Here is a 6,000-nt window from a genome sequence, read left to right on the forward strand (position 1 = left end):
TTAAAAAATTTTCCAGATCATTGTATAATGATTTAACATATTAATAAATACGTGTTATGTCTTCAACTTGTAACGACCTGTAAAAGTACACGTGATTTTCAATAAGTTTCCTGATATGTTACTATTATAGTTTTATAAAGCTTGTTATAGATATGTTGTGTGTGTTGTATGTTATTGACAGCTGCCCAGTTGAATTTTGGAAGCAAACCAATCAGTGTATGTCATGTGTCCATGGACTTACATCTATGTATAAACCTGACAACAGTTTTTATACGAGGCATACCGAAAAATAATGTTTCTCTGAAAAAAAATACGAGAATACCATTGGCACCGTTGAAAAATGCAGCACATGTAACCCGTAGCAGTGAATGTGAGTACATAGCTAACATATGTTAATTCAAGTTGATATACCACTTTACAGACACACTAGCATAAAGTTGCATTAGCCGTATATTGTGATAAAAGTTGCATCTTCTAATGAAACCTTTCTCCATTCGGTTTTGAAATTTATTCCCCTATACGAACTAGTCAAATAAATTACATAAGCTTCACAACATTCAAAATGCGAAAATTGTGGTGTTTACATTAAGTTACCATATTTTATTTATATTACATTGGCAGCCGGGACCCAAAGACTGTAATTGATTTTCCTCACTTATGTTTTTGTTAGACTTGCATGAGGCCCAAAGCTGGTGGTTTCGTATAGTTGCACATCTGCAGTAATTATGCCACGATTTGCCACTATGCTAAGCAAAGAATGTTTTCAGGGTAAAATTATGGAGGTTTTAAAACAATTAAGTAAGGATTGCAATGCTGGCCAGGAAATCAGTGTACGTACAAAAAAGAACCCAACAACATGCACCTCTAAATTGCATTTCATCATATTTTAAATTTGGTTCTTAATGCTGTACAAGGTAACCGGGAAAGAGCCCAATCTTTGGGAACAGTTCCGAATGTCTATATACATATTTTTAGTAACAGTATCCGTCGATGGCAAGAGTTTAAATCTTGAACAAGAAAGAAGCCAAACCCAACTCTCAAAACACAATAGGCACAAAGATAAAAAATTGAGTGTGTTCTTAAAGAGAGGCTTTCTGATGTTTTGAAATTTTATATCTTATTATAATATTAACAAGCAGGAAGACAAATCAAAGAAGTGGGGCTATTGGCCTTAAGGGGAAAATTGAACCTTGCAGTTTCATTTTATTATGGACTGTTCAATGTAAAGTCTCTGAGCAGATGAATATCACTTCTAATTCTTTACAAGCAGACTCTCTTGATATGCCTGCAAATGATCTCTTACAGAACGCTCTCTTAGAAATGACTGAACTTTGAGGGGATCATTTCAATCGCTTGTTGAAATGATGAAAATATGTGCCAAGTAGGAGAATTTCAAGTGAATTCTCTGACAAAAGAATCAAAAAGATAAAGGACTTTGGCAAACTCTGTCCAGTGGCATGGTCACATGTACATTTTTCAGTATTCAGCCCTCATTTTGCCACCTTTTCCTGAGTTTGATGTTCTTTTTTTAGGAATATTGGGTCAAAGGGTGGTTATGACCCCTTGAAACCCCCTTCCCATGGGCACGTAATTGCAACCTTCTTTTTGTCGAGATCTATAGACAATGAGTTTTGCAAAAACATTTCCAACCCTTTATTTCAGTCACAAATATTATCAGAAGTTCGTTCAAAGATAAAGGACTTGAATGACGTGAAATAGCTTGCTCATATTCTTGCGATACAACAGAGTTCATTGACTTCCATTTATCCTTATGTGTGAACGGCTTGTTACATGTACAGTCACCTGAAATAAAAATGGGACAACTAGATTTTGAAATACTGGCTTTCCCTGTAATGCATGTTGTCCAAATCTATAGCGATCAGCCTACTCCCCCCCCCCCTCACCCTTTTCAATGTCTTCGATCGCCATAGAGATTGGCAACACACACACATTACTGTTCCTCTCACAGTAGCAAAACCAGAGATAGTTTTCTAAATTTAAAATTAAAAACTGAGCGAATGCAGAATATAGAGAATGTCTCCAATTTCGTTAATATTTGGTATACTAACTAAATTTGGCCTTCTATCACGAATCTGTTGTTAAAATGCAGGGGTCATGTGTGGAAATCGGGAAAAAAGGCGATAAAAGTTGATTTTTTTAGAGCTGTATCGCATTGCTTTACAAACAAAATTTTAACTAAGTTTACCTAACCTAACCTAACCAGAAATGGTTCCTGGGGCTACCAGTGCATGGTTCGTGGGGCTACCCGTGCATAATATTAAAATTTCGGTAACACTTTACTATACCTGAGACAGATTTCTTCAAATTTACAGGAGAAAGTACTTACGCAAATCATTTTCTGTAGCGTTGTTGATGTTCGGGAATGTAATTTTGATTCATTTTAATGCGAATGCATGTGGTTTTGTACGAAAATCTATTTCCGATGTGCTATTGCTGCTGCCGCCATTTGCTTCCTGCATGAGAGCACAATACGCTCTCGTATTGTCCGTATATGCTAAATTGAACGAAAGGAGTGCTAAAGGAACCAAACCTAACAGGCCTAACCTAACCTAGTAGGCATACCTCGTCCCCGTGATGGTTTGTGGGGCTATCGTGAATTTTTGGGCTAACGTCAATGGTTTTTCTGGCTCAAGGAACGATCAACGGTAAGCTATCACCATGTTGTGTGTGGAAATAAACAAGAACAGTAAGTACTCGTAAATGTAAGAAATATACATTACTTTCCTAACAAATTCAATTATTTCAACTAAATAAGTGTTCCGGAATGCAGAATAGTACGTTAGCAATGTAAAAAAGTGCAAAAGAAATGATTTCCAGGTGTCTCAGGTATAGTAAAGTAGTACCAAAATTTCTACACGTGACCTCCACATTTTAAAAACAGATTCGTGATTGGAGGCCAAATTTAGTTAGTATACCAAATATTAACGAAATTGGAGACATTCTCTATATTGTGCAATCATACCTTAAAAACCTGTTTACGGAATACTATAAGTCAGGAACGTTTTAGTGATCTGGCTTTACTTTTAACTTAAATAATAGAGCCAAAAAAATCAAGTTTTACAAAGTAATCGATGCTTTTGCGTAAGTGATAATAAATTAATCCATAATGTAAGCATTGTAATTAATCATTAATCTTAATTTGTTAGTGAGTAAAGCGCTAAAATTACGCATTTTTGTATTTGTAGATCAAGCCACTGTAATAGCAATAACTGGGGGTTCCATTAGAATAGTCTGCCCTGGGGCCCCATAAGTCTCGTTATGTCCCAAGTACAAACAATTTGTATTTACATATATAAATCTGGAAAACGTCTCATTTCATTGTTAGCATTAATCTTTTTTGAATGATTGGCCAGTTTGGTTTCTTTGCTTTAGCAGTCTTGATTTAAGTTGTTTCGGTCGATTACGGTGTTAATTAAAAAATTCCAAACATTAAAGCAGCTACAATTTACGGAAATTACTGTTCTCAAATAATTACGATTTTAAACATGAACAGTTATTCAACATTTAAAATTCACAGGGTCTCTTTCAAGACCGGACCGGAAATAAAAACGAGATTTCTCCAACTTTCTCTCATTACTTAGAAATACAAGAAATGAAAAAGTAACCTTATACCCGAAACTGATCCGAATGCATCTAACTGCAAGCTCTTGTCAAGTTCATTCTAAAGACACCGAAAGCTTTTTCGCTTGCATGTGAATTATATCAACAATAAAACGTTGAAATATGTATTTTCCAAATTATACAAGTATCTACATCGCCAATATAATATTGTCTTTAACAAGTAGAAAGTTTCACCCACCAAATTACTCTTTCGCTTGTAATGCTTACGGTACTTACATCAGTCTTACAACTTTCACGCACTTTCTGTGCTTTCTGCTAGGTTTCCTGATTTACGGGTTACCTTTATCGCACAACATCTCTGCAACCTTACGTTCTGACCACCAGAAACAGCTTTTATTTTTAGGCTAAATGCCCAAGTTGTTACATTAAGCTAGCTATATTTAGTTCCCTTAGCATAAATAATAAGTATGCAGTGTACCTATTCTAATAGAACCAAAGCTAACAGACGTAACCTAATAACGTAGGATATCCTAATCTGACGTCAGAACACAAGGTTTCAGAAGTGTTGTGCGATAAGAGAAGCCCCTCTGATTCACAGTCACAACACATACTCATGTGTCATTAATGAGAAATTACATATGTGACTAATGCTATCGGAAGACAGTTTTGGAAAAGTCGCGTGAACTTTACAAAGTAGGAATCAGGGGGCACAGAAATAATCTAGAAAGTACTCCCATGGTACTCCCAAGAGAAAGAAGTGTTGCAAAGAGGTATGAATGATAGCCAAGTTTTTGCACTAAACCCAGGCCCGTAGCTAGAGGGGGGGGGGGCAACTGAGACAATGATTTGCCCCATTGTGAAAAATATATAATACATTCCTATCTGGAATTCTCACTATTATTTACAATTATATCATATATTGAGGAACTTAACAAAGATACTTATGGATTTCGTGGTTTATTATTTTTTTGTTTCCCACGCCTGCCTGTTCGTAATAGTGACAGTGGCGTGCCCAGGGGGGGGTTGGTGGGGGTTAAAACCCCCCCCATTGGTTTCGTCATTTAAAAAAAATCAAAGCAGAAATACATTTTATTTCATAAATTGCCAATATTGTAAAATGTTTACATTTGGCAATGAGAAATGTATTGCTCCTTCAATTACTTTTGATAATATTGGAGTTGAGTTACAGCAATGCACAAGCATTCATTCATTCCTTAGTCACTGAAAAGGAAGGAGAACTTCCTTCTCAGTATGGTCAAGAAAAGAGCTGCAACCCTTGGAATGCGAACTGAAGGAATCCCTCCTCCCCTTTCTTTCACCCACGATGACCCTCTTAGGAGAATGACCCTCCCTTTCCTGTTACGACAGTGCTGCTAACTTCCCTTTTCTTTCTTTCCCCTTCTTATACCATTTATACCAGCAGAGCAAAGTTCTATGAGATTTGAATCACTACAATTAGTAGCAAAGTAAGTCAAAATCTTATTTCGCACCTGGATGCATATTTATTTCAAAATATCAATAATTATAATAATAATAATAATTGTTGCAGGCAGTAGTGAGGCATGGTTTTACGAAGTAGGCAATCGATGTTTTGTACAATAGCATGCCGGGAGGAAGGGAGGGATGCGTTATATAGCGCAACTGGCCCAGTCAGTTTCATAAACAAAATAAAAGCAATTAATATGCCAAAATATTATACGTTTTACTCTTGTGCTCTTTACAAATTAGATATTTTTTTCGCAACCAATTTCCAGCCTTCAGTTTATTGAATTTTCTTGTAACATGTGTGAAAGATCTCGCTTGAATTTGTGCGTAAATAATTTAGCAGTTGCCAACACTACTGACACTGACACTACTGGTTGCTGTCAACACTGGTGACGAAATTTGAGCTGGACCAAGCTGGATGCATGGTTCAGACATTCAACCGCCCGGTATCTTTCTCCCAAGTCCTGGTGTTCACTGGGGTTGTAGCGAGTTGCAGTCTGCAAGGTAGCAAGTCGAAGTGGTCGTGTTGTGTGTTACGTTTCTGCATGTGTAATAGATTTTTGAGGTGGAACTAAAGAGGTGGAACTAAAGATGGATAGAAAAAAGAGGAGAAATACATTATTAGATTATTTCAAAAAGAAACAAAAAATGGAAGTTGAAGCTTCACCTTCCACAAATAGAACGTCAGAAAAGGTCGATTTAAATTCAGAGGAATTCCATCCGAATTGCGAGAGTGAAACGTGCAAACTTTCAGACTCTTGATATTCAACAAGAAGGCATAACAGAAGATATTGCAAACCTTGTTGCAAAATTATGTCAAGGAACTGTCGAGGTAAGTGACGTTCATTATTTGATAGATATATCCATAGGCGGATTTAGAATTGTTTTTCTGGGAGGGCACAGCATGTGCTGTAAGCATACAATCGTGTGTGT

At 36.5% G+C, this 6,000-nt stretch overlaps 1 protein-coding gene across 5 annotated transcripts in view; it reads right to left on the minus strand.

Moving 5' to 3' along the window:
- Window positions 1-3,917, minus strand: part of Vps13D (vacuolar protein sorting 13D) — a 166,383-nt gene extending 162,466 nt beyond the window's left edge. For 3 of the 5 annotated variants that reach the window (XM_083120752.1, XM_083120751.1, XM_083120748.1), the window contains exon 1: window positions 3,859-3,917. The gene's annotated coding sequence lies outside the window, so the exon portion shown is untranslated. The other 2 variants (XM_083120749.1, XM_083120750.1) reach the window with 2 other exon arrangements.
- Between the last annotated feature and the right edge of the window lie 2,083 nt (window positions 3,918-6,000).

The sequence above is a fragment of the Lepisma saccharinum genome, chromosome 4, assembly GCF_977018435.1.
Source record: "Lepisma saccharinum chromosome 4, izLepSacc3.1, whole genome shotgun sequence".
Classification (NCBI taxonomy): domain Eukaryota; kingdom Metazoa; phylum Arthropoda; class Insecta; order Zygentoma; family Lepismatidae; genus Lepisma; species Lepisma saccharinum.